General features: G+C 34.2%; 1 protein-coding gene across 1 annotated transcript in view; it reads right to left on the bottom strand.

The window, feature by feature from the left end:
* Window positions 1-13,724, bottom strand: part of LOC147079453 (cell cycle checkpoint protein RAD1-like) — a 106,988-nt gene that overhangs the window by 48,577 nt on the left and 44,687 nt on the right. The window contains exons 5-6 of the transcript XR_015069519.1: window positions 7,872-7,933; window positions 2,425-2,516 (exon numbers count right to left, since the gene is read on the bottom strand). The gene's annotated coding sequence lies outside the window, so the exon portion shown is untranslated. The remainder of the gene's footprint in view (window positions 1-2,424; window positions 2,517-7,871; window positions 7,934-13,724) is intronic.

Raw genomic sequence — 13,724 nt, 5'->3', positions numbered from 1 at the left:
GTTCTACTTTTGTATCATTATGTAATTACCATAATAATTAAAAATATCAAATCCAGCTCCGTGTGTTGGTAAATTAGAAATGAGCCGTAGGTCGATTGCAAAGACATTTATATGCATCAGCCACCATGTTTTATTTTTTACGGCTAAACGCTATTAACGTTAACTAAATGTGCTTCAATGTGCACACCCACGATGGCTGCACGGCTTAAGCGTTGGCCTATTGCGTCGTGGGTCTCAGGTTCGAATCCTGGGTCTGACAAGTACACATATTGTTTTTCAATTTGTGTATGAGTCAGAGTATGGAATTAATAGGTTGAGCAAGTGGCTGACATCCATTTCTCGTAAAACAAAATCTGTCAATACAAACCTCCACTCTGTGGAGGCCCATATGATCCTATTAGGATCGGACATGGTCGAATGAAAAAAGAAAAAATATGCTTGACAGTTATTTGAGATTATTTCCAAATGGCAGAATATGAACGCTATCGACTTTGAAGCTAATATCCTCATGATTAATCTTTTAAAGCGTAAATTATTAGTAAAATGTATTAAATTGTACTTTTCATATTTGTTCTTTCCGAATATACAATGGCGATTGGAGATAACCAAATTGACTCCTGACCACTACAACACCAGTCAGTTTTTGACGGGCCATGGTGGATTCGCTGCCAAGCTCTACGGGCTTAGACTTGTTACCCGGCCAACATGTCCATGTGGCGGAAAACAATAGGGTGCAAACCACATCCTCTGGGAATGTCCGAGAATGTGCTCCGAGAGGGAAGAGATGCTTAAGTCGCTCCAACCAGCTGTTGCGCCCATCGTCGGGCCGTCCGACCAGGTTGACACAAAGATCAATAATCATATTGCATTTTAAAAAATAGTGGCGTCTTATTGCGAACATGATCACGAAGATTTATTTGTCTTTCAGTAAACTCAGTCAAAGCCAGTGGCAAAAAGTGTTAAGATCCGACATAAATAGTGCAATTTAAACTGTGTCAGTCAATATGTATTTTTTGGTTTTATTGAATTAGGCTTACAGTTTATAATGTTTTTTTAAAAATCAATCAAACCCTGCCTAAACCAAATCATAATAGTTTTGGTATGCTTTGGGCGATCCGACAAAATTGTGCACAATTTTTTATTCATACTTTTATTTGTTTTTTTTATTAATATTATAATATTATTATAATATTATTAATTTAAGATACATATTATTACAGATGTTGTTAGTTATTTTGAAATCATTTATCCCTGCATATCCAAACTATCGATAAAAAATATTCTTCTATCTATAAATATCTAAAATTATGTATTGTTTAATGGCATAATTTTAGATATTTTATAGATAATATGTGGCTTAGATTAGGCTGGGTTTAATGGAATGTAAAAAAATAACATACATTTTCTACACATTACAGTCTTAGTTTAATGACAACAAATACTTTTGACTGATAAAGCTTAGTATCCATTAATTATGTCGGATCTTACCAGCCTACCTCCACCCTTTGCCACTGATCAAAGCTCACTCCAAGCCTTGTGTATCTGCTCCTGAAACTTTAACTGCTGATGCTCCACATCCAAACGTATTAAGGATTAACGGATTAAGACCGAGTGTTGAGTGAGTTGGTTTGGAGGGGTCCATTTTTGTGTTCACTTTTAATATACTGTCCCTAGACGCATTTCACTCACTGAGATATCCTGGGTTCCAGCGGCTAGCTCAGGTGTCCATCGAACCCCGGATTCACAAAAAAGAACAATATATTTATGTTTGTTAGGTTAAATAAAACACTAAGTCTTTCTTGTGCGGGTCTTAGCGTTATATATTTTAATATTTAGTTGGACAACGTTATTTTGTAGTCTTTTACATATTTTGTTTTTACAATCAGTTTCGCAGGTCCGTACATGGTTTACAAAGGACGCTTACTAACTTTCTTTTTTCTTTTTAAATTTCCCGTACCCACGCCGACTAGTAAAAAGGACTCGTGATTGGCCAAATCTGATCGCATGATCTTTGATTCACGAGCCTGACCCTGGCGCCGGCGCGCGAGGATTTCACCGTTGCGCAATGCGCGGCAAAATTTATTATATTTGAATACTTATATTTAGTCTTAAAATTATCTCTTTCATCCATCATCGTTTACACTTTTTAAATTAAATTAAATTTATCTTAATTACACCTCCGCCCAATATGTGATCTTCACACACCGGACGAAGGCCTTTACTTATGAATAAAAAATACTTACGTGGTTGAGCAAGGAATCAGATTAGATGTTTTATGAAGCCGTTTCTAGAGGTCAGGGTTACGTTTCGACTTATAGCTACTAAATGATTATTTTACACCGGGAGAAGCCCGCCTGTAACAGGGGTGTGTATCATCACCATTAACCACAGCCTTTATACTATTGACATAAAATATATTCTTACCTGCATACGCAGTGTCCAGTTGTCAAAATTGTTGATGCGTCCAAAATAGTACCGCCGCAGTCATGCATACCCTTTCGGTTCCTTATGGAAACCTACAATAAAAATATTACTATAATTCCATACAATATATATATAATCGTTAAGAACATGGAATTCGCGTGGGCATAGCGGTTCATTTGTGAGCTGTTGTATCGGAAAAAGATGGTCGTATAGTACTAAGGTCAAATTCATGTCTTAATAAAACACTTAAAAATACATAATAAAAAATCCGGTATATAAGATAATGAAATAAAATTGAACATTTTTAAAAATCTAGTTATGTCATAGGTATATATTTAAATAAATAATATTAAGGGGGGACACGCTCGTCGAAGGTCAAAATTGAGTTTTTATTGTATTTTCAAACCACGATCCTGGACACTCCTTAAATGTTGTAGATAATCTATTTATATAATATTGAAGCCTTATTATCCTTTATAGTTACTTTAAACATTTGATGACTGCATAAAGTATTTTTGTTACATAAAATAGTATTCTTTTAAACCTCTCGCTCTAATGTTTTAGAATATAGTCATATTTCGGTACATAACTGTGCAGTGGTGTTAAGATTTTTTACATTTATTAATTTTCAAACGCATTTATAAAACCATTAGTATAATTTATTATGAGATAATTTTTGTAAAATATTCACGATAAAAAATTATATTGATAATCTCTGTGATCCCAAATTTGACAAGAATTAGGCATTTTATTATTCAAAAAATCTGCAAGATTAACACATTTGAAGATAATTCTAAAGATATTTATTATAAGCTATGTCTTTGACCATTCAAGTGTGATAAACATCTTATGAATAATGATTGCTTTATAATAATTATTGACCTAAGAATAAGGTAGTGTTTTTTTGAAATACGCCATTTCTTTTGTCATTCCCCAGTGGTTAAACTACAACATACGGCCGTAGCCATAAATTGAGAAACTATAATTGAAGTAGGGAGTAAAATGATATTGACGCGCGTGTTTGAACATGTATCGTTTAAAAAAAAATTAAAAAAAATTCGGTTAGGTACATGTTCAAACACGCGCGTTAACATAATTTTACTCCCTACTTTAATTATAGTTTGTCAATTTATGGCTACGGCCGTATGTTGTAGTTTAACCACTGGGGAATGACAAAAGAAATAGCGTATTTCAAAAAAACACTACCTTATTCTTAGGTCAATAATTATTATAAAGCAATCATTATTCATAAGATGTTTATCACACTTAAATGGTCAAAGACATAGCTTATAATAAGTATCTTTAGAATCATCTTCAAATGTGTTAATCTTGCCCATTTTTTGAATAATAAAATGCCTAATTCTTGTCAAATTTGGGATCACAGAGATTATCAATATAATTTTTTATCGTGAATATTTTACAAAAATTATCTCGTAATAAATTATACTAATGGTTTTATAAATGCGTTTAAAAATTAATAAATGTAAAAAATCTTAACACTACTGCACAGTTATGTACCGAAATATGACTATATTCTGAAACATTAGAGCGAGAGGTTTAAAAGAATACTATTTTATGTAATAAAAATACTTTATGCAGTCATCAAATGTTTAAAATAACTATAAAGGATAATAAGGCTTCAAAATTATATAAATTGATTATCTACAACGTTTAAGCAGTGTCCAGGATCATGGTTTGAAAATACAATAAAAACTCAATTTCGACCTACGACGAGCACGTGGGCCGTTAATAACAGCGTTATTATCAGATATGTAACACTAATCAATGTAAAATTAATGTGCTTATTGAATCTAATAAAATTGAAGCATTACCTACCGTCTACGCTTCACAAATGACGCATTATATTTTGATTTCAATGCAATGATTTCGAAGTGAAGAATATAATACTTTGTCAAGCAAAGCAATACAAATAATGCTGCCATTCGTAACATCATAATTATTATTATTTGCGCGAAATGGGATTTTCTGAATTAGCTGCATTTTATTGATAAACTTTGTGCTAATAAACAAGCACATCCATCGCACAAAATCTTGTTATTATTCTGTCAATTACGTTTTTTTTTCATTTTGTTGTATTAAATAGGGGAGAGCAGGTAGGATTCGTACACAGGGAGCATTCGTACAGTGGCGATATCTTCACTATCCAATTCATTGGCGTGCTCACGTTTGTGTGTAAGAATCCCGCTCATACGCATAGTGTAACCGCGGGGCAGGGCATCAGTGCAGCCAACAGCTTCGACGGAGCACGCCGATAGGTGTTTTCGCTCTACGTAAGTATTTTTTGTATTCACTTTTGAACACGCTTAACTGTTATAAGTTTTGCACGAATGTTATAAGTGACTTAGTATAGTTTATGAAGTGATAACTTTGTTTAATATGTAAATAGTCATTTTAGGCTAACTATAGCGGTTATTTTTATTTTCAATTAATTTGTTGATTTCTCGGTTTGGGGTACCTTCGTGCAGTTATAAGTGGGGTAGATTCGTACTGTACGAATGCTCCCCATTCCTAACTGCGTGGCAGTAGAAAGGTTGTTCACCAAAAATATTATTGTTACAGAACCATGCCGCGAATATATGTGAAAAAGGGGACCGGAACAGGAGACGTTGATGAAGATGCAATGATGCAAGATGCAGCCGTTAGAATCCACGTAAGGTGGACAATCAACTTCTACAGCGGGCCAAGATGCCAATGTGCCAGAAACTCTAACTGCAGAAACAGAGATTACTCAAGAAGATCTTCCATGGAGCTCAGCGCCAGTATCACCCTCCTTGCTATCACCTACAACTGCACCTGCATCTTCATCAACTGTAGGATTAATAACTCCAGAAATTATCCGGCCCTATCCCAGAGTGGACAGAAATGCGTTAAAAAAGTCGAAGAAAGGAAAACTACCAGGAAAATCGAGAATATATACAGATACCCCTGAAAAAAATAGACTGGAAGAAATAGAAAAAGGAAAACAGTTGAAGAAGCAAGAGCAAGAGAGGAAGCAAAGGGCTAAGGAGATGAAGCGAGCATTACATTTACTGTCAGATACAAGAACCAAAACAAAGAGACAGAAGAAAACTTCAGGGACAACTAAACCAAAGAGGCAAAATAAAACTGTAAAGACTGATAGTCAGGATGAAACTGATTGTGAGGATGAGGCTAATATGAGTTTAAGAGAAAGTTCTTGTTCTCTCATCGAAGAGACGTCTGTAGGATTGGATACTGACAATGAAACTCCAGTTACGTCAGAGAACATCAAATAAGAACGCTTTGTGATAGTAGAGTTCAAGAAAACAAAGACCGTTTAAATTATCTTGGGCAGGTGCTTAAAAAATATAGTCCCGTTGAATACAAAGTTTCATTTTTGAGGAAGAAGCCTCATACCTGGAAATTTGTCTTTCCCACTACCAAAGATGAAGGAACAGTTTACATATCAGATGTGGTATGTGTTTTCCCGCTATCAAAATCTGCTTTTACAGCAAGAACAGCCCGGATAATATTTAGCTTCGAAAAAGACCTATCTATATACAATGTTGGATAGTACAACTATTAAATACGATTAAGTCCTATTACTCTAATGGTTAATTTTATAATGTTGGTTTATTCGTTCCTTTATTAACAAAAAAATAAATAAAAGTGTTATGTTTTTATGACTACATAGTTATAAGCACTTTAACGCTTTCGCTGCTGAAGAGATAATGAGATTTTAATTGCCCCCTTTAAAATGCACGTTAATTACATCGATCGGCCGCCTGGTCATTACGCGCCGTGTGCGTTTTCCGCGTCCAAAGTATTAAAAACAATAACTGTTAATTATTATTACATGAAGGCTGATTCTGTGTTAGCTTTGATCTCAATACATGAATATATTACATTGAATAAATAGCATTTTCTTTGACTGTACGAAGGTTCCCCATTATGTACGAATGTGCCCCACACTATGTACGAAGCTACCCCACGTGTGGGGTAGTTTCGTACGTTTTCCATTTTTCAGAAAAGTTACCGTAGCTTCGCCATGCTGATTTGTATCTAAACTATACTTCACTATTATTAAAGCCAAATATATTGGATATATAACAGCATTGAAGTTATTTAAAAATATCTTACAGTTTTGTTTTTATACGGCTTAGAGTAAAAAGTGTACGAATCCTACCTGCTCTCCCCTACCTGTTATATTTTTTTACCATTTAAAAATGTGTATGTATTATTTTATGAAATAAAGGGGGAGGCGCCAAGATTAGATTTTATTATATGAGGGGGACGTAGTAACTAGTAAGTTTGGAAACCACTGTTTAGCTGTTATAAACTATGATCTGAAAATTTTGTCATTTTTTTATTATTAATATGTTATGTTCATTTATAATATTACGCCATAGAGTTTCTTCTTCTTCGATGGCGCTACAGCTCAAGTCGAGCCCTGGCTCCTCCACCGCCGTCCTCCAGCCAGAACGGTCCTGCGCACGTCTTTTCCAGTTCCTGATTTTTAGCAGCTGGTTAGCATCTTCTGTAATGTAATCACCCCATCGCGTGCGTAGCTTGGCCTTTTCCCCCCTGGCTTTCCTTCGAGGATCTTCTTTGGTATCCGTGGCCATGGCCTGCCCAGTTTAGCCTAACCGGAGCTCGGTTTCTTAACAATAATTAATATAAAAACTAATAAATGACAAAGACTTGCGAATATAGACGAAGAATTATTGAGGGTAGCTATGACAAATATCGACCTCATATTTCTGAAATCTGCAAAATCAGACAAGCTCAGGTATCACATTAATTGATTTTCAGATCAAATAAATTCCATTTTGTTACGGGTAATTTTAGTTACAGTTTTTCCATGTATTTATATATCTTTTCTTTAATATTTTTTTTCTTTGACTGTTTTGTAATAACAGTTATGTTCGCATATTTTCTTTGTTTTATGACCGTTTGATTTTGGTGCACCGCATTTTTTTCTTATGATCAAAAGACAAGTGCACCGTGACTTCGAAAAGGTTAAGAACCACTGGTTAAATGATAGACGTTCAACTGATGATCATGTTAAATGTGGATTGTTTAATTTACTTGACACATTTTCATTTTAGTAAAATATGATTTAAATTAGAAAATTTTGAATAACTATTCAGTTACAATTAAGGAATGATTGACTCACCCAACAATTCCTCTCAATAAGTATATATTTTAATATTCGTCTGAATATTCATACAGGTGTAAAAGTAGGTAAATATCAGTCTTTCTGATTTTATTATTTTTATTCAAGACTGTGTATTGCAAAGAGATTGAAAACTGTCCGCCCTCTTTGGTATGTACAGAACGTGTTTTGAATGCAAAACATTTTCATTACAACTGAGTGCATGTAGAAAATAACCAGTGAATATTTAATATTCTACATGAACTCGGCATTAAAAATCGATGCAGGCTTGCGATCTTTAGTAGGTACTCACCATAAATGGGAATTCATGATCATCAGACAGAGTTCCATTGACGATTCTACTCTGAGGATATGCTGAAATCAAAATAAAACCTTTTTAACATGTATATGTTTTACCGCTCGCCGTGACACAGGCATTAAAATAAAATGCTGTGCACAAAATTCAATGCAATTAATGCAGAATTTTACCAGCCGAGTGGCTGACGGTTCTCGTCCGATCACCGAAGTTAAGCGACATTGCGTACTTGGGTGGGTGGCCGCTTTTGTAATATGCAAAATAACATTTTGACATTTTATTATTAATATGTTAATGATATAATTCATCAAGATCAGCTTAGACTAAATAATAATTGACGATAAAAAATATTATTAAGTATATCTATAAAATATCTAAAATAGTGTATTGTTTATTTATGGAATAATTTTAGATATGTTTTTCACATGAAAAAATAACGCGCTCGGGTGGGTTCGAACCACCGACCTTTCAAGTGAAGGTAAGTAAGCGACGCTCTGGTATACGATGAACGTCATACTCTCGGCTCAAGAATCAGCGACATACCGAGAAAACGTCTGATAATGGTAAGGCATAGAAAGAAGTAGAACGAGAATAACTAAAAATCACAGTACTTATATAAAACTCGCTATATAAAAGTTTAGGCCGTATAGTTAAATATAATATATATATGTATATATAATATATATACGTATATATAATATTATTATACAGTTGCAGATAATTTAATATTTTATTCCAATCTTACATGTATTGTATACGTAACCTAAATGCATATTGCATATAGCTACTTGGTATTAAATGTACTATAATAATATGTTACTTATTGTATCTGATCAATCCTATCATCGAGTTTTATTATATAGTGTTTTATAATAGAAGAAAAAGTGGCATTCTTATAACATTTAATAATGTTTAAAACAATTTATACACCAAAATATATGGACCCCAGGCCAGGATATTTGCCCCCCCCCCCCTACCTATTGCTAAGGTTAAAGACAGTGTGATACTCTAAAATAGAATTTTTAAAATGGTGTTTGAGGTAAAATTAATGGTATTGAATGTATGTTAGAGAATGCTTGTATTCATTAATACATCCACTTGAATTATGGTTTATTTGTCGAATATTGACACAATCATAATAAATAATTATTGTATCCTACAATCGCATGTTTTAAATTATTAATACCAGCGTAGTAAAATAGGGCTGCAGTTGACTTTTTTAGTATGTGAGCAAATTTGTAATTTGTGTTTATCTTACTTATCTGATTGACCTGCCACGCTGTCCCGTCCCCTAAGCCTGGTCCCCCAGGCTAGAGCCCTGTCAGTCGCCCACCCTGTGGGGGCCATGCACCAAAATTGCATTAATTTATATTTTTTTAGTTGATATATAATTAAATATACACGAGAAGAACTAAATGTACATTTCCATGTATTTGTGTTATCAATATAATAACAAAATAATGTGATACCTGAGCATCTTACAATGAAGGTAAAAGTTTTATATATTTTTTGACTTGATATTTGAAAGAGCAACGCGAAGTTCTTGGTTAAGACACTTCAAGAAAGACTGCTTATTATTTTTAATTATAACTTGAGTTGAAAAACTCATATTGTTGAAAAGCACACATATATATATATCGTAGATATGGGAGCTGAACTGCAATAGCGGCGTCAGAAATCCAAGAATATTCTTTATTAACTGAAATCCAGAAAATAGCCAATACAACATCGGCAAAGTTTAGTTTTAAAGTCCCATCGTTTCTCAATTCAACTAATTCCTCTCAAATTTATAAAGAAAGCGCTTCTAAAGAACTTTCGGCATAGGTTGTGAAAGGATTTCGAATCCAGTCGTATTGATTGAATGAATGTAATGATGAAATTTCTTTTGCAGCAAAGTTAATTGTGTTTGAGACGGATCCAAAATTAATTGCTTGTTTTCAATGGTGGTCTGGCAGGTCCTTTGGTACATTTGTAGAGATCCTTGTTTCAACTCCTTCTAATTTATCAGAGCACGTCAATCTATTATTTTCATTCTGACTTTGCATTGTTTTATTAAGTTCATGCAGATGCTAAAATATATTACCAGCCATGTACATAAATTTGGCTATTAAGTAATTATCGTATAATATACAAAATTATTTGTTTTTTTTTTTTTGCAAGCAATGCACCGCGGCACACCTAACAATGTCTCACGGTGCACCGGTGTGCTATAGAACTACAAGTCTCATGACAGTGTTAAACAGTGTAAGATTCTCTCAGTTCAGACGGCATCCTAGTTATTTTCGTGGAGCGTACGTGGCATAGGTGCTGGTGCATTATGGCTCATCCATCAACATTGACCTCGGCACTTTAACGTGAGACCTGGCGGCGGCGCTCGTGTTGTATCTTGTCTATGGTTTTCGATTTATAAGTATTGAAAGTACTGAAAAACGAGAGGAGGGGATGTAGTTCACCAAACCGCCGCCTATCACTGTAAAGATTTCGCACTGTAGTTAAAAAATTCCGACTACAGCAAGTTGTAAAATTATTTGACCCCAAGCAAAATACAGGTTCCTAAGAATTTAAATGCGGTTTGCTATTCGTTTCTTTTAACCCATTGAATACAGACGAAAAGAGAGAAAATAGTGGACCAACAGTCGGATAATTTTTATTAGTAAATTTGAAAAAAGTTTACTAAAACTGTTACAACTTTTTTATTGTGTTCTATTTCAATATCTTTTTAAAACTTATACAAGTATTAACACATTTCATTTCATGATCCTTTTCATGTAGAGTTTTAAGAAAACAAACTAAAAATATTATTTTTATTATGGACAAGAGGCGCCAAATTGACTCCAATTGTATCAATGGGTTAATTACAAATTATCATGTCAATATTCATCTAAGTAAAAATTATGTTTGGAATTCTTAGTCCGATCCCAATAATTTGGACTATAAATTTAACAGGAGTCTTATAGGATAATACGAGTATATCTGTTTTGACATTTAGTTAAGTAGGTAAACTTCACAAATATTAAAATCGCTCAATTGACATTCCGATTTTCAGACACATGCAAAGGCTGCCATTTTTTTATGTTCAGTGAGATTACTTAACTGCAGTAATAAACAGTTTTATAGAAATTTTAATAGATTTTTCAATTACATCGTAATGCCAAAGTGTAGTATTATTAGATGCTTATCTAATCATTGTAACGAATTGTCTTTTCACACATTCTGCAAATTGCCAAATAAATGTCATAGGAGTGGTGTGAAGTTCTCCACAAATTAACCTGCAATGCAAAGTCACTTGTAGCTTAACTTAATCAGCCGTCCAGTGGTGGTTAAATTTCATTCATTTAGGCTCCATCTCTATAGAAAGTTTTTTCAACATCTTTGGTTTATGTAATTGAATTTATTGTTAGTATAAATTTGCCTTGAATCTATCTGTATGGCGTGAGAGAAAAGATAATATGTAAATGTGTAGTTGTGTGTATAAATAGAGTGAGAAAGGGAGAAAACATTATAAGGGGTAAGGTGAAAGAAAACATACATGTGAACGCATTTGTTTATATATATATTTATTATGACATAATATTGGTTATGTTTACAAAACGTGCTCTTTACTAGGTTGTATTGAATGACTATGCGCATGTACGCTTGAGACAGAAATGAAAAATGAAATCATAATAAAAGTTGCAACATTCAGTCTTCACTCAACTGGCCCAGGCCACAGCCCTCAATATCACAGCTGAAAATTACAAACCTCCAGCATTTAGAACACCCAAACATCGCCGCGCAAAATAAATTAAAATTAAAAAATACAAATTAAAAAAACATACGAAAAATTGCTATTAAAATAAAACATACATAAGTATAAACTGTTTAAAACACACATACATATAAATACAAATTTAAATTTCAATATTATTAGCGATTAGGTTAGGTTAGGTACTCAACAATACAAAATAATATTATTTTGCGCGCTACTGTCGGCGCGTTAACGTCCCGCGTGCTGAAGTTGGGGTTGTATTGCGTGCTTATTCCGGAGCGCTAATGCCAGCGTGCTAACATCGGCCCGCTAAAGTCCGCGCGAAAGAGCAGAAGGGTGCCAGTGACTACACCAGTCAAGTCATACCAAGCTTCCCTAAGTCTCGAGTACTAATGATTAGCACTGAGTCTGTGCAAACAAACCCTTAGGGTACGGAATTAGTCAGAGGAGTTTTAATGATATCTTCAAGAATACACAAAGTAAAAAGAAAATAATAATATATAAATGAGAAGACATTTTGTAACAATAACATGGCATTTTATTTATTTGAAGGTGGTACAATAATTCTTCAATTAGCAATATACATACATAATATTATTTTATGATATGACAATGAATGAATGAATATTGTAATAGGTTACACAACTCACAACCTTTTCACTGCCCTGTCAATTTTATTAGGTGAGTGTAGGTCAGCTATGCTTTGAATAAAATAAATTGATATTTTCACACTAAAATGATAAAATATTGATCTGAGAATTACATGTAGAGAGAGGAAGAGAGAAAATAGACATAACATTGAAAAGAAAATGTGAGTTACCTCGCTATACAAACTTTGCAATTTAACTCGCTCATGGCAACTGCAGGTTAATAATAAAATTATACTGGACAAACAAGACAGAATATATAACACAATATAACATAATAATATATAGATATGTCAGGCAGTGTAGTAATGACAATCATGGAGCCATATATGACGTACATTATGTTGGCAAAAATAGAAATGTACATGTTTGAACAACATATTATTATAATGTATGTAAAAAAATTTATACATAGACAAAATATAAAGGATGACCATCAATTCACGTAAGATTTGAATTTTGCACAATTTTGCACCAAGTGTTGACAACGAAAAAAAGACAGCGTGACAGCTGACAGTTCAGGGTTATTAAAAATGGAGCGCTACACAAAAGAACAACGCGTTTTCATTGTTGAGCAATATTTTAAAAATAATGAAGGTTTGGCAGCTAGTCGCAATTTTCGTTCAAAATATGGTCGGAATAGTGATTTGACCAGTGGCGGCTCGTCCGTATGCACTGCGGAACTGCAGCACCCCCAAGCAAATTGAGAAAATTGTAATATTATTATACACATAAATTTATGTATATAAGAAAATATCAATATTAGTTAAGCTTGCCCGCGCACCGATACATCCAATAATAATTATCATAACCGTGATGAAAGTGATGCATCGCTTGACTTCATGCGGTACCATTTTCGTTAGAATATGCTCGAATACTCGATCTATTAATGTAATACGGGACATTTTCAGTGGAAATTCGTTCTATGAAAAAAATATCAGCATCCATATTCCAATTTAAAATAAAATTGGAACCGCTAAGCCACCGGACATGCCGGGGACAGTGTCACCGCTGTCAAGGCGATGGACACTCGGCTAGCTGTCGCCACGCCAGTCCAAGTTGCGTACGATGTGCAGGACCGGACTGCACAAAAGAAAATGGGACAGATCCGGCCAATTATAGAGGATGCCTGAAGCATCCCGAACACACGAGGATGGCATTCACAGATGCTGACAGAACGCTGCCCACACTGGCAACAGAACCAGATCAGCCTCCGACCCCAATACCACAAAACCAGAACACAAACCGCAATCCAGTCCTGAAGAAATCAAAGACATTATGCACAACTTAAAGACACCATTTCCCAAAGAAAACTACTAGCCGCCCATGTGGGTATTGTAGTTCAAAAACTCATAAAAAAAGAAGCATGTATCAATGCGAATTATGCCAAGTAGCGTTATATTGTATGGAATGTTTTGGCCCATTTATGTACAAGTATGTAAGTGATGGAAAGAA

Source organism: Rhyacophila brunnea, unplaced genomic scaffold, assembly GCF_057557595.1.
Source record: "Rhyacophila brunnea isolate RB1 unplaced genomic scaffold, BYU_Rbru_1.0 scaffold_1, whole genome shotgun sequence".
NCBI lineage: Eukaryota > Metazoa > Arthropoda > Insecta > Trichoptera > Rhyacophilidae > Rhyacophila > Rhyacophila brunnea.
The sequence above is the reverse complement of the archived record's forward strand: the minus strand, read 5'-3'. Positions and strand labels throughout refer to the sequence as shown.